Source organism: Periplaneta americana, chromosome 8, assembly GCF_040183065.1.
Source record: "Periplaneta americana isolate PAMFEO1 chromosome 8, P.americana_PAMFEO1_priV1, whole genome shotgun sequence".
In the NCBI taxonomy this organism is placed as follows: domain Eukaryota; kingdom Metazoa; phylum Arthropoda; class Insecta; order Blattodea; family Blattidae; genus Periplaneta; species Periplaneta americana.
Genome location: NC_091124.1, coordinates 139,522,303 through 139,536,295, shown reverse-complemented (window position 1 = coordinate 139,536,295; position 13,993 = coordinate 139,522,303). Strand labels below are relative to the sequence as shown.

The 13,993-nt window shown below is 33.4% G+C and overlaps 1 protein-coding gene across 3 annotated transcripts in view; it reads left to right on the top strand.

The window, feature by feature from the left end:
- PolZ1 (DNA polymerase zeta catalytic subunit) overlaps positions 1–13,993 on the top strand; it is a 303,982-nt gene that overhangs the window by 247,038 nt on the left and 42,951 nt on the right. The window contains exon 27 of one of the 3 annotated variants that reach the window (XR_011333618.1): positions 10,651–10,737. The exons of the other annotated variants lie outside the window; for them this stretch is intronic. The gene's annotated coding sequence lies outside the window, so the exon portion shown is untranslated. The remainder of the gene's footprint in view (positions 1–10,650; positions 10,738–13,993) is intronic. 3 annotated transcript variants of the gene reach the window in all.

Sequence of the window (13,993 nt, the reverse complement as noted above, 5' to 3'; positions counted from 1 at the left end):
TTCAGTGACAGTCCTTTTAAGAGACAAATCCTAAGCATATTATGAATTGGAAAAGTATTTTACATGATAATTTTTTATTCCATTATCTTTTAAACATATCTATAAATACTGGTATACATTTTATAAATGTCTTTACACTAGAGTTTTCGGTTCCAACATAGTATATTATGATTGGGAAGTTCTTTTTACAACATCAAGAATAAGTTTGAAAAATGAGCAGAGCAAGTTTTTCATTTTCCGAGATGTTGTAATGCACTTCACAAACGTGTATTGTACAACATTTTTTGCACAATTATATTTTTAAAATTTAAGAGCAATATTATACCAAAGCCTTTGAAAAACTGCACTGTAATTGTAATTAAGTAACAATAACTGCACTGTAATGAATCTATTTTAGTATAGTTTTATGTTATGAAGAATGATTTCTCTAGCAACAAGTTTCTGTGTGAGAATTCTAACTTTCAAGGCCGAACAACAATAGCTGTAAATACAATAAGAAACACGATTGTGCAAAAAAATAATTTTTCATAATGTTTTAGTACTTTGGTTATTAATAAATCACTTTAAGTAATGGATGTTTGGCAGTGCTATTACCAGCTGTATGCTTCAACTTTAGGGCTAACTACAGTGGACTGTAAGGGCAGCCACCTCGTGAGAAAGTTCTGATATTGACATTGACTACATAAATGCCTCCACTTCTGCAGAGAACGTGTTTTTCCATTCTTGCCAAATGCTACTGTATTTACTGCAATGTTGCAGATTTTTCAAGAAACAAAGTCAATTCTCCACTAAATGAAAAGAAATAACACAAAATGGCAAACAAAAATTCTGTTCCTTTGGTCTTAAGGATATAGGGTTCATACCTCATTTATAGAGAAAACTTTCTCTTCTCTAATGACAAACAGTTCAATAAGTTATTGTTATTAAACACTTTTCCCTCTGTATTTTTTAAATTATACTTTCGTCATTCTATGGACATTTTGCTTTTCTGGTAAAATATGGTACTGCAGGAAACACATTACCTCACTATCAGGCAGTGTTATTGATTCATAGTATTAATAGAGAACAAGTACTGTGTATTTTATACTTGAAAATATATTCTATGATCTTTAATGAGAGGAAAAAGTATCTGGTTTAATTAAAATATCTGTTTATTACAAAGGTACGGTATTTTAACTCTTATTTATGTAAGGCATCTGATGTAGTACACAGAAATCTGTATTACCATATTTACTTGCATGATGGACGCATCTCAATTTTTTCCTGTGAAATTTTTAACAAATATCTTCATTTAAAATCTTGATGTTGGATACAGATTTTGTAACATTCAGTCAGTTTATGATTGGTTTCTTCTAACATGCACAATATAGGTAGTCAGGAACTATTTTTTTTAATTCGTGTATTTTACAACACTTTATCAACTGTGGTGGTTAACATCCGAGTGAAATGAGGGTGATCAATTGATAATGCCAGCAAAATGAGTCCAGGGTTCAGTGTCGTAAGTTACCCAGCATTAACTCTTAATGGGTTGCGGGAAAACCCTGGAAAAAAAATCTCAACTGGTAACTTATTGGAACCAGAATTTGAACCTGGGCCCGCTTGTTTTATGGTCAGACATTTTAAAGATTACTCCACAAAGGTGGATTCAAGAATAATTATATCACAGGATCTTCATACCTTTTGTTATGAGTGCTGTAGTACTGTCAACTGCGTGCTAACTACCAGTGTTACCATTTATCACAATGAATAAAGGTAGTCCTGAATATTCGAGTTATGAAGTGAGTGTAAGTTAAAAGTGATTGGATTTGCTGAATGCAGAAATAGAGTATTGGTTGAGAGTCTATAGTGTCAGGAAGGCAATTTGCACAAGTGATGAAAACAAAAACAAGCGCTTTCAGGAGCTCCAAACTAACAATTTTTCCTTGTTTAAAAGACGCACCCTGGATAATTATTGCAAAAAATTAGGAGAAAATGTGTGTAATTTATCCACGTAAACATGGTATATACAAGAACAGTTGAAAATGCTTACTTTTCTGATTGCATTGTTGATTTCGTACTAATGTCCATTTTCCTTAAGCCATGTTGACACGATGCGAGTACAGTTGGATCAAGTTTACTTGGACGTTACTCGTATTGTAGCAACAGGTAACACGAGTGCACTCGGACATTGACAACCGACACAAGTTGACTAGAATCGTGCTCAACTTGTATGAGTGTAAATTAAAAATGGTGATGGATAGTGGAGTGTTGAAAGATCTCGCTCAAGAGAATGGACAGAGCGTGAAACGATCCTGCAATTAGTCGAGCTGCATGAGACAGAAGAAGTGACAAGAAACTTATGACTGCCTGAATACAAAAACAAGGATGCACGGGCCTCTATAATAAATTTTTGCAATTCATTTTTTAGTTTTCAGAGAAGTCTGTATTGTATATTAAAAGTATTTATTTCAGTCACTGACTTCACAACATATGTTTAAGGTGTTAAACCTGTACATTACATGTTTAAAAGATGTATAAACGTTTTTGTTGGTCAGGGCCAACATCATCAGATACGAAGTACATTTCGGTAATATCAATAATCTCTACATAATCTCTACAAATACAATATATATTTAGTGACATGCAAAATGAAACTTATTAAAACCAACATGGTTACGGTACATTTTGACATTCTTATATGACAGCCCTTATTGTCAGTTATTTAAAATACACGTGTAAGTTGCAAAGTATATATGTTAGCAAGACTTCACACATGGAATAATGAAGTAACTTGATGTAAAAGAATAAAAATAATGAAATATAAAACTAAGGTAGAAATGTTGTGAATGTGAAGAGTTGCAAATTACAGTATTTGAATACATTTATTGTGTTCATATTTCTGTTTCCCATTAATGCACATATTTTAACCATTCAAACGTATGTATCATGATGTGTGTCTCATATTTTATGTTGATTGTTATTTCAAATTAATATGATTGTCTTATAAATGCTATTATTATAAATTGGGTTGTTTAATGGTGATAGTAATATACATTTAATTTAACGATGATGCTGTTCTTCCAATCTGGAAATAATTGAATTCAATAAGTTGATGATCCAACTTTAAGCAATTTTGAATTTAATTTGAGTACTGTATTAAATGGATGGAAACTTACATGGTGATGTGGGATCAGTATCCAATACTATAATCGTAATAAATTGTATAATAAGGCTCAAGTCAGGTCTCGGAATTAACTGGAAAAGATCAAAAGTTAATTAAATTACTATTAATAACGTTAATGAAACAAGTTATTTGACAGTATCATATGGATTTCAATGAAGATCAAAATTCGATGCTGTTATTTAGGTACCGGCAATGAAATAATTACGAGGATGAAATAGTTGTGTGCGATTATTATATACTGCTAGCATAATTTAAATTGTTGTTGTTTTCTAATGCCAGGCGTTTGACAATAAAGTCATTTGACCTCTTGCACTCCAATATTTTTCAAAGATATTATCATGACCAGCCACTGAAGCACAGATTTTGAGATGTTCCGAATCCATTTCTTGGTTTGAGTTGCACAATGGACAGTTAGGGGACTGATATATTCCAATTCTATGCAGGTGTTTGGCCAAACAATCATGGCCTGTTGCCAATCTAAATGCAGCTACAGACGATTTTCGTGGTAAATCGGGAATTAACTGTGGATTTTGATGCAGAGAGTTCCATTTTTTCCCTTGGGATTGTGTTATCAAATTTTGTTTGTTGAAGTCTAAGTATGTAGATTTAATAAATTGATGCTGTTAATATTAGTGAGGAATCTCATAGAATCTATTGGAGTTATTTTGATTCCACCAGTAGTGAGTCTGAGAGCTTGGTTTTGAACATATTCTATGTCGTTTATGAAAGGTGAAGTAATTAAAATTTCTCCGCAGTATGTCAGCACTGGCTGTATAAACATTTTGTATGTAGTGTTCAAAGTATTCCTAGAGCATCCCCATTTCTTTCCTGCTAGTCTTTTTAGAAGGGAGAATCTTTTACGAGCTTTTTCAGAAATGTATTTCAAATGGTTGCTCCATGTTAACTTACTATCGAAAATAACTCCAAGATATTTGGATTCATAAGTCCTAGGAAGGTGTTGGACATTGTATTGGATATTGAATTCTCTTTCTTTTTTACCAAGTGAAAATATTTGGTAGTTACTTTTGCTTAAATTGAGTAAATTTAAATTGTAATTTAGTTGAATGAATGCATAAATCAAATTTTTAGTTATCTTATTCAAAATAGTATGAAATAACTATATGGACTTACTTAAGGCCGACGTGCCTCCTTTAGATGTTGGTTGTGTGATGTCAGTGTGAGAACTGTGTAATGTCAGCGTCTAGCTTGGTCTACGGGAGATGGGGAGTGTGCACGTATGAATACATTACGTCACAAGTTGTATAGTGTGTTCTGTAAATTGGGTAAATTTTCATTAATTAAGGATTTATCTCTTTTGTAGTATTTTGAGATATAATATTCTTCCGCTGTATTTACATGAGTGTTATCTTTATATGTTTAATTATTGTTAAGGTGTCATTTATTGAACCAAGTTCGTGTTCGTTCTGAATGAGATGGGATGCATATTTTGATTTTGTTCTGTTATGTTTAAAATCAGAGATGTGTTCTTTATATCTTGTTTTGAAGTTCAGCTTTGTCTGACCGATGTATTTGGCGTTGCAAGTTTTACAATTTAGCATATACACTCCTTTCTTATTGATTTTATCAATATGGTGCAAATGGTTATTGATATTATTGTTAATTTTATTGTTAGTTTTATACGCTATTTACCCAATTTACAGAATAACATAACTAAAAATTTGATTTATGCATTCATTCAACTAAATTACAATTTAAATTATGCTAGCAGTATATAATAATCGCACACAGCTATTTCATCCTCGTAATTATTTCATTGCCGGTACCTAAATAACAGCATCGAATTTTGATCTTCATTGAAATCCATATGATACTGTCAAATAACTTGTTTCATTAACGTTATTAATAGTAATTTAATTAACTTTTGATCTTTTCCAGTTAATTCCGAGACCTGACTTGAGCCTTATTATACAATTTATTACGATTATAGTATTGGATACTGATCCCACATCACCATGTAAGTTTCCATCCATTTAATACAGTACACAAATTAAATTCAAAATTGCTTAAAGTTGGATCATCAACTTATTGAATTCAATTATTTCCAGATTGGAAGAACAGCATCATCGTTAAATTAAATGTATATTACTATCAACATTAAACAACCCAATTTATAATAATAGCATTTATAAGACAATCATATTAATTTGAAATAACAATCAACATAAAATATGAACACAATAAATGTATTCAAATACTGTAATTTGCAACTCTTCACATTCACAACATTTCTACCTTAGTTTTATATTTCATTATTTTTATTCTTTTACATCAAGTTACTTCATTATTCCATGTGTGAAGTCTTGCTAACATATATACTTTGCAACTTACACGTGTATTTTAAATAACTGACAATAAGGGCTGTCATATAAGAATGTCAAAATGTATCATAACCATGTTGGTTTTAATAAGTTTCATTTTGCATGTCACTAAATATGTATTGTATTTGTAGAGATTATGTAGAGATTATTGATATTACCGAAATGTACTTCGTATCTGATGATGTTGGCCCTGACCAACAAAAACGTTTATACATCTTTTAAACATGTAATGTAAAGGTTTAACACCTTAAACATACGTTGTGAAGTCAGTGACTGAAATAAATACTTTTAATATACTCTATAATAAAGTATAAACCTCAAGAAGAAAATTTTAGGTTAGGTTTAGCATCAAAATATGTTTAATGCTAATTATTAAGTACTTTGTTTAGTTTACTGTTCACATGTACAATACAAAATCACTCTTTCCTTACCTTTTTAACACTACATCTAAGCAACTAGGTTCAATCAGAAAACTTCAATAATGTAAAATTAATTATGCTGCCACAACACGTGTAAGCGGTGCAAACACTTCCGTGACTTGCCAGTAGGCCTATACTAAAAATGAAGATTCCATAGAAAAATAACGTAATTTCATTTTATCACAATTTCTGTAGCAGTGGGTTGGGATAATTTTACAGAGTAATTCATGTAGATATCATTAATCTTCAAAACTTAATTCGTAATAAGTCTTTGATTGGAGACATAATTACGTGCCTGTGTAATAATTAATTTCTCTTGAACTGTAGTTTTTGTGGGAAATATGGTGTATAACTTGTTATTGCTATTCTGTCATATTCTAGAATTAACAACAGTGGAAATATAAATCTTACAAGTTTTCTCATTAATACAGTGTTGGACAAGTTTTCTCATTAATACAGGTTGGCCCTGTTAGTTTAAGTACAGAGCAGGGGCGGCTCTACAGTAAGAACTGCAGAGCTGCAGAACCCTCCATTTATATGGACCTGTAAAATTAAAAATATAAAACTTGCTTTTATGTAATCTAGTTCATTGATTCATTTATATTCCCAATTAATTCTCCTTCGATTCGAGATTTTACTGTCTGTAGGAGTCTTGAACTGCTCGAGAATTTTATCAGTAGTGTACTTTTCGAATCTGTGATCAGCAGTTCCTGTAACTCAACGTAGGGTAGTCGGCAGCAGGAAAGTTGTTTCCTTCACTATCCCGTAAGACTGCATTAGAGCTGCAACTTAAGCAACTCTCTGTGTATACAAAAAAGAACACCAATATCCTCATCTCTTTATGACCTGCATTAGGAGAACACATAGGACTTACTGTATATCAGTTTCAGTGTGTTACAGTACTGTGGGTGGTGTGATATGTTTAGTCAGTGTTTCTAAGAAAATATTTTATATTAAAAATGAATGAAATGAAAACCTGATCAACCAACCCTTTTCGAAATTAAAAGAGAAATTGCACGTTAACTTAAAAAATTAGAACGTCCTATACCAAATATAAATATTGAAATTTCTATGATAAATCGAGGAAAATCATATACTAGTTATTTTAATACTGTAATGTCAAATGTGTAATGAAAACAATTGGTTTTTTGCTGTGCTCATCAAAATGTTTTCCCCCCTCCTGTGTTAGGAGGAGAAAATACTTGTACTTGGACAAAGACCGGAGTGAAGGATTTAGTTCAATTGACTTAAAAAAAAATTGAAAAGCATGAAAATTCGAAAACTCATTTCAAGTCAAACAGATTGATCACTGCTAGAAATATTAAAATATTGTAACACAGCCTGATTCTGTATATTGGACTAGCATTCAGAAACAAGACGAAAATGTGTCTAAGAATAGATATGTTCTATCAAAAAATATTTAACTGTGTGAAATTCTGTGGTGCATTTGAATTAGCGATGCAAGGATTTGCCGAATCAGAAGATTCAACAAACCACTGGATATTTTGGGGTTTGACTGATTTTACTTCACATTAGATTAAACTTTCAAAGATCATTTATAGGGCTAATCACAATTCAAAGGAACTACAAAAACAATTCAAAATGAATTGCTGGATAGCAATAAAAAATTATCGAAGGAATTTAAAGAAACTTGTTATGTTGCAATAATGACAGATGAAACAATGGACTTTGCCATAAAATCACAATTAAATTAAATGGTTTTAGTCCTTCATCCTCAGTTTTATAAAAGATGAAGTACCGGTACCAATAGAAAGGTTATGGAAATTTCTCTTTATTGCCACCAAAACGTGACACTGGAAGTTTGGTGCACACTACCTTAATGGAATATAGGCCTAACGGAAATTCAGCCAGTTATTGAACCACGTAAATTAATTGTGCTGTGTTAATGGCGGGGCTAACATTATTAGTGGAAAACATGGAGAGTTACAGAAAAGATTTATTTATTTATATAAATGTGTATGTGTGTGTCCTACAACTCATTTCTTGCGCTGTTATGCCAAAGAATTACATTTAGTAATGCAACAAACATGTTCACAAACTATTCAAGTTATGATACTTTATTGCAAATCTGTAGGAACTCCCAGCTCTCTAAAGTGATAATGTCTTTATAATTCCATCCGCTGGAATGGATGTAAGCTAGAAAAGTTGACGTAACAAAATTTGGTAGGAGTTAAAAGCATTCGAACGATAGAAAGTTCCTGATGGTTGTTCAGTCAGGTATCAACATGTGAGGCACATCTCCACTACGTGACTAGTTGTGCCAGGTGGGAGAGGTGTAGCGCACAGGGAGAGTAGGGCGCACGGATAGTTGGAGTACAATTTTGGGTGCACAGTCAACTTCGAGAAGGTGCTGTGACTACACGTGTTATCAGAATTAGATGAAATAAACAGCATGCATTTGCTAAATACACTATTTTTCATGCAGAACTGCCAACTTTTGTAACTGTGGGTCCAGTACATCATATAGTGATGATACTAAGGCACATGTCAACAAACTGTTAATACCGGCTAAATGTTATAAAATAAGACTTAAATTTTTGTTTGTATGTCTTTCTGTCTGTTTGTCTGGATGTTTGTTACCTTTTCACGTGATAATGGCTGAACCGATTTATATGAAAATTGGAATATAAATGAAGTTCTTTGTAACTTAGATTTTAGGCTATATGGCATTCAAAATACTTTATTTAGAAGGGGGCTTATAAGGGGGCCTGAATTAAATAAATCGAAATATCTCGCTTATTATTGATTTTCATGAAAAATATTACATAACAAAAGTTTCTTTAAAAATAATTTCCGATAAGTTTTATTCTATACAAAAGTTTTATAGGACTGATATTTAATGAGATAAATGAGTTTTAAAATTACAATAACAACGCCATCTAAGGCGCTGTACTGAAATAAAAACAAATGACTTCGTCTATAAAGGGCCTTGGACAACAAAAATCGAAAGCTATTAAACATAGCCTAAGAGAATGTTTCTGTTTTTGTATGAAGTAATATCGGAAGCTAATTAATTGTTTAATTATTATTTCACCATTGGAAAGTGTAGTTTCTCTAGATGGACATAATTGTACAATGTTATTACAGTAACTTCTGAAACATATAGCAAGTAATATAAAGTATACACATTAAAACTAAATTATATGTCAATCTTCATTAAACTATGATTGCATGTAATAACAATTAAGAAACATGTTAAAGGAATTGTCATTGCACCAAATGATTGCTCTCTGGACCAAAATGACCGCATTTTAATTATTTAAATACAATTTAAATTAAGTAACATATTAAATGATTTATCCTTCTATGAAACACGAATGTTCCCTGGATCAAACGTCCTATTTTAATTATGTAATTACTTTATATTTATTTCTAACAGGTGCAGTGGAGCGCACGGGTATGGCTAGTATTAGTAATAAAATCAACAATAATGCTAGTAGATCTAGATTCATTTTCCGGGCTGAGTGGCCGTGGTCTATTGGTTGGTTTTATACCAGACGTTTTGTCTGCAACTGCGGCAGACATCTTCAGTGGAGTGGTATCCGAGGTCGCAAGTCTCTTCTCGGCGTACCTGAGGCAACTGATCCTGTGGCTGGTTGTGCAGGCGTATTTATAGTGCGACTAGCGGGCCGAGGCCTGTTGTCGCTGCGGTCCGCGCCGCTTTGTTCGCTGCTCCTGTTCTGGGTTCCGTCCTTTAGTTGTAGTGGCTTCTTATCTGTTCTGTTTAGGGCCGGGTACCAACACTTGTTTAGCTTTACGCCTTCTTCCTTGCGATGAAAGTTGTTTACATAGAGAAGCGATCGAAATATATAAACATAACAACTTTAATCGCAAGGAAGAAGGCGTAAAGCTAAACAAGTGTTGGTACCCGGCCCTAAACAGAACAGATAAGAAGCCACTACAACTAAAGGACGGAACCCAGAACGGGAGCAGCGAACAAAGCGGCGCGGACCGCAGCGACAACAGGCCTCGGCCCGCTAGTCGCACTATAAATACGCCCGCACAACCAGCCACAGGATCAGTTGCCTCAGGTACGCCGAGAAGAGTCTTGCGACCTCAGATACCACTCCACTGAAGATGTCTGCCGCAGTTGCAGACGAAACGTCTGGTATAAAACCAACCAATAGACCACGGCCGCTCAGCCCGGAAAATGAATCTAGATCTATAGACTCCGGCCGTGAAAGCCTACACTGTAAGAATAATGCTAGTAATAAGCAATATACTTACTTACTTACATATGACTTTTAGAGAATCCGGAGGTTCATTGCCACCCTCACATAAGTCTGCCATCGGTCCCTATCCTAAGCAAGATTAATCCAGTACCTACCACCTCCCTCAAATACATTTTAATATTAACCATCCATCTACGTCTCGGCCTTCTCAAAGTTTTTTTTTTCCCCCTATGGCCTCGCAACTAACACTTTATAAACAATATACATAAAATAAATAAATTGATGAATACGTATGAAACTTACCAAATTTTGTAGACTTAGAAGTACTAGCTAATTGGATTGCATTTTGCAAAAAGAAACCTGAACTGAGAAAAATGCAATTAAAAGTTGAATATAAATAATAAATTCACAAATATAAATACATGCTTATTGCTTTAACCAAAATCATATTACAGGAAAATATGAATCTTTGGAATTATTTAATTACTGAGATAGGCCTACTACCAATTTTTTTATGGTTTGGTTCTTTTCTGCAGAATGTGGTCCAATTGTATAAGAAGTCTTCCTTGGCTTGTTGAAAATATCACCCATGACAACGAAAAACACTCTGCAATCTAAGAAAGGTTGGTGGCTGAAAGAAAGTTTCATACTTGACATGTGGCCTTAAATAAGCCCTCTTTGTGACCAAAGTAACGGTGTTTTTATGATTCAAAAGAACAATTACCTTATTGGCAAAGGGGTCATTCCTCGTGAACTCAACCAATTTGAAAAAAGAGAAGTGTTGCATGATTGTCATCAAAATTAACACCCCCCCCATGGAGAAGTCTTAATATGGCATGCATAATTCTGAAAGGAAAATCGTGAACTGTAAATAGTTTGCGTGCCATGGCTGTCCAAAGTTTTGAAAATTAGCACTGGAATACAAAAATGTGTTGAATATCTCTTATTAAAAGCAAATTACTAATGATAAACATTTTACTCATATAATTTGAAAGAGCTTTTTCTACAGTATAAAGTAGGCAGATAATTATGTCCCAAAACTTAAAGGGTTGTCTACAGGAGTGTTACATAATATAACGAAAAAATGCTGAAATTTGGTACCAGTACTTTATATATATATATATATATATATATATTTTTTTTTTTTCAATGGAATAGGTTTAAGATAGAAACTTTGTTCTTTCCAGGACAGTTATCTCTCATATACTTCTATCAATGACATATATATCAGTTTGCAAAATAATGAATAAAGAAAAGAAATATTTTGGTCTCCCTCCTCCCCATCTCCCACGATTGTATTTGGTGATGTCTGGTTTAGATTTCAGATTTCATATTTTTCCCTCATATTCAGTACAGTTTTAGTAGTTTGTGTCGTAAAATTTCGTTTTCCATTTCTGACTGGTTCATTTTTTTATGAAGTATTTAAGAATTGCACTCTTTTTTTCAATTTAAAGAAAATTCTAATACCAAATAACAACATAATAACTGCATAACTTTTGTATGTACTATATAACAATGTTTCCAAAGTTCAAAATCCTAGTAACAGCAGCCGGAGTGGTATTCGAGGATACTTCTCATGATAATATAGGCCAGTATTGTCAGACAGAGACTAAACGGAGCGGAGTGCTCCACTATGACTCGTTGTGTGCTCCGGTGTTTCCACAGATGTAAGCAAGTTCACTCGCTGCCTTCAGTAGTAAGCATGGCTGCATCTGCAGGAGGAGAAGTGGAAGAATTGAGCTCAAGTTTCTTCTTTGACCCAAGATGGGAGAACGTGTTTTTGTACACAAAAGTGAGGAATAATCTACAGTGTCTAATTTGTAAACAGTTCCTGTCAAAGAAAATATTCAATGTGAAGCATCATTATGAGAGAAAGCATCAAAATGATTACAATGAGGAAAGTGCTGATCTGGTAAAGCATATGAAATTGGAAAGTGATGAAGATGAATGCAGTGTATTTAAATTCTTTTCAGTATTATCTGATCTTCTTCACGAATTTAGCAAACTTAGGCAGCCTTGACACTGAATTAGCTATATTCGAAACTCCACTCTCAGTAGATATCAAAGCTGTGTGCGACTCTGCTGTACAGTTGGAACTCATTGAACTTAAATGACATCGTCGTCTTTGTGAAATACTGAAGACAAATTCTATTGATATGGTGCAATTCTACAAAGTCCATGATGAAACAGAATTTCAATACTTACGTAAGAATGCCGCTAAACTTATTTCTATGTTTGGTAGTACTTATGTATGCGAGCAGGGGTTTTCCGTGTTGAAACACTTGAAAAACAAGAATAGAGAAAGGCTCTCTGACATCAATCTGAAAAACAGCCTTCGAATTTGTTTGGCAAATAGGATCTCAGCCAACATAAAAACATTAGTGGACAATAAAAAATGTCAAGTTTCAAGCAGTAAGCGCACAATTATTGGAAAATGAATTAACATTGATAGTTTTCTGTGAGAATCAAGAGAACAATTTTTTTTTTTTTAATAGGATTTAAGAAGGTAATTTATGTTATTTGTTCCTAACCAAATGTTTAGTATTGAAATTTTTAATATTGGTTAAATATGTATTTTGTGTTCTATTATTGTTATTGATATATGAGCATCTGAAAATTTATTTGCTCAATAATATAGTTCTGTTTGATTCAGTTTTTAAAGCTTGGCTTTTTCTTCCTTATGTAAGTTCATACCTTCATTACGAAAAAGGTCTAAAAACAGAAATCAAGCGAATGGCGCATACAGCTGCATCTGATGGTCAGGATACACTGTTGAACAGACCCAAGCGGAGAATGTAAACAACAGAGCTCACGCTCGGACTGCAGTCTGTAGCTCCACAACCGGTTTTGGAGCTTACAACCCTGACATTACTTGTATAGGCCTACAGTACATTGTATTATCATTCCTGATATAAAAAATTACTAGCAGTTGATCTTACCACAATTCAAATCTTTGCATAGTGCAAAACAATTACGATTATTTCAAATGATGATGTTTGGTGACTGATGACAACTCTGAAGACTGCATGCTGGGGGACTATGTCAGTTGTCTAGAAATTGAAGCTGTGAAAGTGATGTTAGAAAATTTTGGAGAAATATAGGAGTTAGATCAGATAGTGTACAAATAGTGGGTCAGAATCATACAGATAGATCCATGTTTGTGACATGTGTGGACATGTGTGACGAATTTATTGAAAAATTGGCTAACAAGCTCTGCCACCTCCTTAACCACCATTACATTGCCAAACAACAATCCAATTTTTTAGGCGATTTTTCTGAGGACTTTGTCCAACATGCTGTTTAAGACTTTCATTGGGTTAATGATCACTCTACACTGCATCCTTTCGTGGCGTACATTGAATATAATCATCCCATATCTATGTGTATCATTAGTAATATGGAATGTAGCACATAGCAACAAGTTGTAGACCTAACTGAGTGTCTTAGGGGAAAGTATCCCAATCTACAAAAGATGCTTTATTTTTCTGATGATGCTGCTAGTACAAAAATAGTAAGAATTTCACAAGTATGCTGATCCATAAAAAGAGACTTCCTTAGTTTAGAGACTAAATGGCATTTCTTTGTACTAAGTACATTGCAAGGATGCATATGATGGGATTGGTGGAACAGTCAAACAACTTGCAGCTAAATGCCAGTTTACAACGCCCATTTGAAAATGTTTAAATTTTCATATGAACACATAACAGGCATACAGTTTTTTTTAAAGAAGAAAATATAATGTAGCATATGTGTATGACAGCAAATGGTGTTTTGGTAATATGGTCCTTGAAAAGTCGCACAACATTCAGGATTATACTCGTAGAATTAGATTTCTCCATCCAAAAGTTTCAGCTGCTTCTTTCTTCTGGCTCACCAGTG